This window comes from Cupressus sempervirens, chromosome 4 (assembly GCF_028749045.1).
Source record: "Cupressus sempervirens isolate cs-2001-9-10 chromosome 4, ASM2874904v1, whole genome shotgun sequence".
Classification (NCBI taxonomy): Eukaryota; Viridiplantae; Streptophyta; class Pinopsida; order Cupressales; family Cupressaceae; genus Cupressus; species Cupressus sempervirens.
Window position 1 is genome coordinate 409,103,904 of NC_143121.1, and position 8,897 is coordinate 409,112,800.

Below are 8,897 nucleotides of genomic sequence, written 5' to 3' on the forward strand. Positions count from 1 at the left end.
TGAGATGGTGCCAGTGGAGAGTGTGAAGAGCATATTCCCATATTATCAACCTTTTAAAAAGGTCAAGGGTACTGTGCTACAAGGTGTACTGATCCATCGATGGCACCTTTCATACATCCTCATTTGTTGGCTACATATCACGTGGCCCGAAAAGGATGAGTTCTTATATCTCTACAAACAATTATTTTCACAATTTTATCTACATCAAGATGTTGACTACAATGATATCCTTGGGCATGCTAGGTAGGTTTAGGCTAGCTTCTCAGATAAATTTAGAGACCCAAATATGATAGCATCTATTAATAAATGGACATTGACTAGCCCAAACCTTTTGGTGATACCAAAATGTTTGGGTTTAGGTACAATTGGAGATAGAGTGGTAGATGATACATGTAGAGATGTGTATGAGAGAATTGCTGCTATTTCTACCCATGTGCATGAGATGTCTTCTAATCCAATACATAGATACATAACACGCTCATAATCTATATCTATAGGTGGTTATAGTGTTGCATCATCTTGAATTGATGATATGTATCATGAGGTTGACATCCCATCTCTTGTAGATGTCTTTGTGGAGTCTTTAGTTGACTATTTGAGGGCTATCAGTACATCTCTATCAACTAATCTAGTTTCAACTTATCAAGCTATTAATTTTTTGATTATACAACCTCTTAGCGGGGTGCCATTATATGTGAGTGGTATCATTAGAGGTACATTAGAGACATATGGTGGTCAGGGGTAGGAAGACATACACATTGCGGCTGTAGCTCCACTGCAGGACATAGTTGAGTAGGATGTAGGCCCCCTACCAAGGTAGGTTCTTACCTACCATGTGACATTCATTATTTATAGGTATGCTCACAAGTCCTATGCTTGACATCAGAGATATGGCCTTTAGTGATACAGACCTGATTGAGATATGTAGACATATATTTGCGATGATGATGTCATATGTGGACTTATTGACACCTGTGCATCCTATGCAGAAGGAGACATAGGTAAAACTTTACAAACATATCTATTTAATTGTCTACATATATTCTATTACTTTTAAAATAAAATATTAAATTTAATTTAGTAAGGTATAACTTGTGACATATTTATTTCTTCTATTGCATACATGCTACATCTACAACTCCTGAGAGTGGAGATGGAGAGATACTTGGGGACCCTAGTCATCTTGACTCATAGGTAATTTTGATTGTACATAAGTTTTCATTATTGAATATATATACATGTGGTCATGATACATTTGTTCTTCTATTGGACACAAGGTTTGAAATCTTGTGTTTTTCGATCACACTGTGGAGTGTGACATGATCATGTTTGATATTTATACATGTCATATACATGAGTTTGGCTCCTATGTTTTAGATATTTGATATTTATTTATGATGATATCATTTAGATGTATACCTATGGGATATTTTACATTTATAGCATGCTCATATTTGACATATTTCATATTTGCATGAGTTAACTGACCATTTGCATTTATAGTAGACATATTTGATATGTTCATGAGTTATGGATTGATTTACATTAATAGTTGACATATTTAATATTTTCATGAGTTATGTAACTATTTACATTTATAGTTGACATATTTGATATTTTTCTGAGTTATGTGACCATATTTATAGGTAGTTGATTTTTTAGATAATTGTTAATGCGTGAGAAATTTAAATGTTCCACAAATTAATGGAAATACGTCTTACATAAATTTCCAAGTGTGTTGTACACATGTATAGTAAATAGAAATAGAAATATAAATAATTACATTGTTTTTATTTAGACACTTAAAGTAATGTAAAAATATAAACATGTATAAATATTGAAAAAACACTTAATGAAATGTAAAGAAAAAGAAAACATTATGTGCGCACACGCAGGTGTGTGTGTGTGTGTGTGTGCACACGTGCGTGCACGTGTGTGTGTGTGTGTGTGTGTGTGTGTGTGTGTGTGTGTGTGTGTGTGTGTGTGTGCACGTGCGTGCACGTGTGTGTGTGTGTGTGTGTGTGTGTGTGTGTGTGTGTGTGTGTGTGTGTGTGTGTGTGTGTGTGTGTGTGTGAATGAATCATTCAACCTATCTATCAATCAGAAAAGTACCAATACATATGGTCAAGATCATCTCTATCTTTAATAATCTCCAACAACTTTTCATGCTCCTCGATATCTAACCTCCACTTTGGTTTGCTACATCCTTTTTTTTGGCATAGTGTCAAATTAAATCTTTGTGGCTAAAACAAGTCATTGTAATAAATTTTTTGGGCTAGGCATGTATTCAACAAATTGAACACCATTGTGGTCAATTTTTGTTTTTTGGTAATAGGTACCAACAAAAGAAGATTTACGTCATTGAGTATTTTTGATAATATAGAAAAGAAATAATTTCTTACAATCAATCTCTTACTCTCTAATTACTTGTATAGATCTCAAATGAGATAATTTGTACCTTATATAACAACTGAACTAATTAGATATGACTGATTATCATCATTTGTAGTTGGTTTAATCAACTTTATTTTTGCTTGTGTCCATCTAAGTAATTAATAATCTACACCTTCTACATTTTGAGAATTTGCATACACAATAGTGATGTCACCTACAAATGTACACAATAATGGGAACTATAAACAAAAAAAATGAAGATAATTAAATATAAAAATGAAACATATTTTTAGAAACTCACCTAGAACAACTAAACCAAAAATGTGTTCATAATCAACTAAATACATAGGATTCTAAATGTTTATGTCATTTTCATCTTCTTATGGATTCTAAATGTTTATGTCATTTTCATCTTCTTCATAAGGGGAACTTCAGAATATGTGTCTCTACATCTATCTAGAGACATACCCTTTCACAATATTCCTAAATTGACCTATTGCATTGTTTTGAATGCAAACATGTCAAAAAACATGATTTTTCTCTTGCTTGAATTTCTAGAGGTTTGTTTTGTCTAGTAGTCATTAGCTGATGCAATCTTCTAATTCCAACAATGGGTTGGTAATTGTAAGGGTTTGATTTATCAATATTAGTAATAGATTAAATTGATAGGTTTCTATGTCAATAAATATTTAAAAATAATTACTTAATCATATCAAAGAAAAATAAAAAGCTTACCTTTCACTTCCCAAATAAACATTTATTATATGTTGTATCATGAGGAGAAAAATGATATTTGCACCATTTGACAACTTGGTTTTCTTTTTCTATCTGTGCACCTGTATAGGAAAGAAAATTGTATGAATTTTAACAAAATATAAAATACTTATCTAGATAGATAATGGTCACATACATCAAATTTAATTAGTACATAAGAATATTATACCTGGAAGTTCATGTTGGCGAAGTGCATGCTTTACACATGCTCTTGCTACATCATTCTCTTATTTTCCATGACCACTTTCAAAGAAGTTCCAAAGAAACTTAACATTTTTTCTCACATGTTGTGTTGCAAGCCAATTCAATGCTTTTGCAAACTTAAAGTTCCCTAGCAAAAAATTTAAAATAAATGTATCACTCATCAAATCAATATATATGTAATTATTTAGTCAATTAAATATGTGCATGAAACTTTCAAATACACATACCAACACAACAATCATACCAAATACAATGTTCTAAAGAATTTATCCCATGATTCATGGGATCCTCAAAGAGCATTCAAAAATAATAAGCTACATAGCTCCCATCATGAACCCTATCATCACTAAGATAAAAGTAGACCTCCTTGATGGTAATGCATTTATCTAGATCGATACTTTCTACCCCATCCACCTCAAATTGTACATGTCTATAGGAAACTTGTACAAAAATTGAAACTTTATCTAAGTGATAATATCTTGAATTTCAGATTGAGGGGAAAAAATATAGTTTTCAAAGAACTCTACAACTGATAGAATACACCCTAGTGGGAAATTTTTTTTTGAATCTCGAAACTATTTTTCTTGGCATCTTGTACCATGAAAATGCTATCTGTGTATAAATCATAGTTATGAATCTATCCATAAACTCACCATATGAAAAATTACTCTCATTTAATGCTATTTTTTAATTCTTCTCTATTCTTTTTTTGATATATCTCACACTCAAATCTATTCCGCACAACTGGTGTTGAAATATTAATATTTCCCATTTCATATCGAAACTTTTACAACTCCTCACAATTTGTACATTTATTTTTTATGCATTGTACATTGAATTCATCTAACTCTTTAGAATTATCATGAAAAAAAGACTTGACAAATAATGTTATACTTCTAGGAATTATCATTTTAGGCTTATGTGTTGCCATAACTTTACTAAAAGATTACAAATAAAGATGAAATTATATAAGATTACAAATAAAGATGAAATTATATATGATTTCAACAATAACAAGTTTCACCTACCTTATTTATGTGTACAAAACATGGATGCAACCTCTCAAACATTCTTTTGAAAATTTTACACATTTGCAATTTCTTTTTTGAATGCTTCAAATAATTCACTTTTTGTTGTCGCTACAAAGTGTTTTGGATGTGTTATTTTCATACTCATCTCTTCATCTTTGATCTATATAGTGTCTCTTCTATTGGAAGAAACATTTGATTCTCTAGTCTAATATTCAACAACTTATCTTCTAACATCTTTTTATTTTCTATCCTTTCAAGGAAGCCAAAAAATATTTACCAAGTTCTTTTTAATGTTCCCATCAAGAAAATTTCTCCTTTTTAAGTATCTTTGAAGAATTTCTCTAAGTAGATTGACCATTTTAGAAATTGCATGAAGTTATTTTTTCTATGACAAGTTTTCTTTCATAATCATAGTCATCTATGTTCTCTATGTAGCACTTAAATCAACTACTCAACTTTTATTATCAATAGCATTTAATGCATCTATCAAATTATGAAAGATTGTTTCCTTGACATTATCTTCAGAGCTTTTCTTATTGTTCACACATAGGAACTTTAGAATAGGACTCATTAGTCTTTTCCTAAATAATTTGGCAAATTATTACACCTTACCAATCAAAGATTTATTTTTAGAAAATTTCTCCCACATAGTTGTGAGATGTAGCTTAATTGTACTTTTAGGCATCATTTGTTCAGATGATTCAATTTCCCTAAAAAAAGAGTCTCCATCCATCTCCAACAATTTTTTCAACCATAACCCATATTTTCCAAATCTCCTACTACTTTATGGAACTTCAACATGAACTTCTTCAACTTTAATCAATGGATCTTTCATTGGTGGCCCTATATTACATTTTGTTCATCCTTTCTTTTGGTCATCACTTACTCAATCATACATTTTTGTTGTTTTTGCTTTATTCCCCATTCCACAAAATCTTGACTAGAAAGCCTGAAATTACCTAAATTTAAAACACTTCCAAATTTAATTAAATAAATAGTAGTAGATCATAGACAATTTAGGAAAAGCTTTCAAGTTTAGAAGCTTATTGTATTTGATTGTCTATAAGACTGGAAAGTTCTAAGACAACTAGTTGCATTAAAGCATTGCTAAATTTAGATAACGTGAATTACTAAATTTATTAAATAATTTAACTATTTTATAATTTTAATAGTTTTCACAAATTAATTAATTTAAATAATAATAATAATAATTAATCGATTTCAATATAGAAATAATTAAAAGAATCTAATTACTAAATATTTCTACAATAAAATTGACTTAATTCAATAAAATTTAATAAAACTTAACTTTTTTAATAGTACAAATACAAATATGAATAAAATATATAAATTTTAAAAATGAAACTTAACCTTTAAAATTAAAAAAACTCATTTTATTGTTTAAACCAAACAAAAATTTTAGGTTGGCACATGTGACCTTGTGCAAGCAACTTTTGGGTCATTTCGATCTGGTTGGATCCTGTCTAGCCAGATCAAATCTAACTGAAACTATCTATGTGTCATTCGATGTGGGAATTTCTATCACCTTTTTGCAATTCTCAAGAACTTAACAATTTAGAGGCTAATTTCATCATCAATATAATTTTTTTTATAGGTGACACAATATCAATTACAATAATTACAAAATAATGCAAGTAGATATTTGAAAATTAAAGATGATGCATAGTTGACAAATTATTAAAATTAGTAGATGATACTCATTCAAGCCTAATCACTATGCACTTTACAAATTGGGTGTTTTATATATGTGCCCATTTTGCAATGTTTAATGTCCAAATGCATACACACTCTATTCTAAATTATATATATGTGTGTGAGTATATGTTTATTGTATAATTATTATTAATCGAGGGTAACAATGACTAATTAATTAATCAAGATGACTAATTAAATATAATTCATTTTTGAATAAATCAATCTAATTGAAGCTACAACCTTAATTTTCTTCATCAAATATAGATGGACATCTAAGTAGCCAATGCCATGTCAAGCATGGATAATTTTAAACAAGAACTTGAGGTGTTGTAAAATAGGAAAGGCAGATTTAGTCTTCATGGCCTGTGTAGCATATTTGATCATAATTATTGTACGAAATTGCAAGTAATTTATTACACATCATCTCTGGCAACTTCTAAACCTCCCTCCATTATGGTATGCTCTCATTCAGCTCGCACGCCAAGATGCTTTTTGAAACTCCACTATCTCCAGCTCCACTAACTAGATAAACTCTATTGATGTAACTTATGAAATGATTGCACACAAGTGAGTCCAACAATGGCATGGATGTGGTAGCTTGAACCCTTATCCATGAACCTCTTTGTATATCATACCCTAGTAGGATCACAGTACGTCACATCATAACTCAAATTTGTTTACCTTGGTACATCCTTTGTTCTTTTCCAAGCATCACTTACTGAGTAATGAATCTTGATGCTCTTATCAAATAGGCACATATCACTAAAATCTTTGTTGGGCCCATTTTCCATTGCACCAAAAGCCATGACTGTTAGTGAACATGGAACACCACATAATTAACCACCTATGGGCAGGGGAGCGCATCACATCACCCAACAAATACCAATTGTTGGGCCCATTTTCCATTGCACCAAAAGCCATGACTGTTAGTGAACATGGAACACCACATAATTAACCACCTGTGGGCAGGGGAGCACATCGCATCACCCAACAATCTTGTATACATGAAGACCTTCTCCAACCACCATTGCAATAGAATTATAGGTATGTTCAAATGAAGTGTAGGGAAGCTCTCTCCATGTTTTGTTAAGGGATTGCAAACAAAAAAGAAAAAATTGGGTTTTCAAGCACAATAAGCCTCCCGAGGCCCCCATAACTTCTATTTTTGAAAAAGGAAGAAAAGAGAGGAATCTATGCCACTTACAAAGAAAGCTATCCTATGTCCTACAAAGTCTATGATTCTAACATTTCAACATTACCAAGTAGGGTTTGTGTGATAGTTTTCTACACTATGAAATAAAGCTTCGTGGTGACAGAAGAACATTCCATCTCTTACACAAAAACCTAAGATAGATAAAGGATTCTACTAGTATCTTTTTAAGGATTCTATCTATTAGATCCTTGTGTAGATTGCTTCCAATTCTTTCTTCCATCATTGGTGATCACATAATGTGACAACACACACCACCCCTAAAGCATAGGGGAACTCCTTTCCTCCAAACTCTTAGTCAACTGGGAATAATTACATTCAATGAATTGTCTATATTTATTTCATGGCTAGAACTGAGCCACCTAGAAGTTGAGCTTTGATCCTATCTGGGAGAGCATTCAAACCAACCTAAATTTTCCAATATACTAACCATTTACCTTACTGCAAAAAAAATTGATTCAATCACGTCTGTGCAATCTATGCCCCTATCCTGAAAAGATCAAAGAGCATAAATGATTGACTTTCAATCTATATGTAGAAGAAATAGTTAATATATTTTGGCTTGTTTTCTATAAATTCATGGACCCTATTTGATGGCCATGGTTCAAATTAGTGAAGCTCCAATGATTATTACAGTGGAAATAATTTCTCAACATGTTGATTTATAAAAATATTTAATATGTTCAATGTGTGGGGTATTTTTGTTGTTTAATTAAATGGGAGTGATGTCAATAGTTGTTTATAATATATTTATTTAAATAAAAAAAATTAGATGCAAATGTGAGCATCATATATACATCATGAATAAAAAAGTGTTCTAGGAACAATAGATAGAACAACTTCTATGATAAAGTATTTGATGGCTGCCTATATGAGACATTCCCATAAATATATATATTGCATTGTTCTAATAAAATTGGGAAACTTAGACTTTATAAGATACTATCTCACAAGTACCATTCCATTTGAACTAGGAATGCTCACCAAAATGTATTTCCTTACCTTGTAGAAAATAATTTATCAAATTGCATTCCTACATCTCTATAAAATATCTTAAAATTGAATAATTTATCAGATTGCATTTGTACATCTCTATAAAATATCTGAAAATTGATTAATTTACAACTGGCAATAAATTGTGTTATAGATGACACACCTCTTCAAATCTGCCAAATTTCTCATTTATTAAAACTTAAACTTGCTCTGTTAATTATAAGGAACAATTCCTCTCTCTCTCTCTATCTCTACTTGTCATAGTTCACATTACTTGGAACTCTATAAGTTAAAACATAAAACCAACTCCAATGTAGAATTGATGATATGTTGTGCCAAGACCAACTCCACATACCACAACTAAACACATATATTAATTTCTCTTCCTAGCCAAATGATAAACTTTGTTATCCTATGTCATGTGGCCTTTGGCCATCTGATTAGCTAGGTAGATCTTGATCTATATTTGGATCCAAGTACATCACTTTCCATGCACTTTTAGTTCAGTCGAGTGTATTTCATGTCTTATTCACTCATAAAATCTTATTGGAAATTCAGATCACTACATTCTAGGG

General features: G+C 31.0%; 1 pseudogene; it reads right to left on the bottom strand.

The window, feature by feature from the left end:
• Positions 1–6,360: 6,360 nt before the first annotated feature.
• Positions 6,361–7,555, bottom strand: LOC149561785 (F-box/kelch-repeat protein At5g15710-like; annotated as a pseudogene).
• Between the last annotated feature and the right edge of the window lie 1,342 nt (positions 7,556–8,897).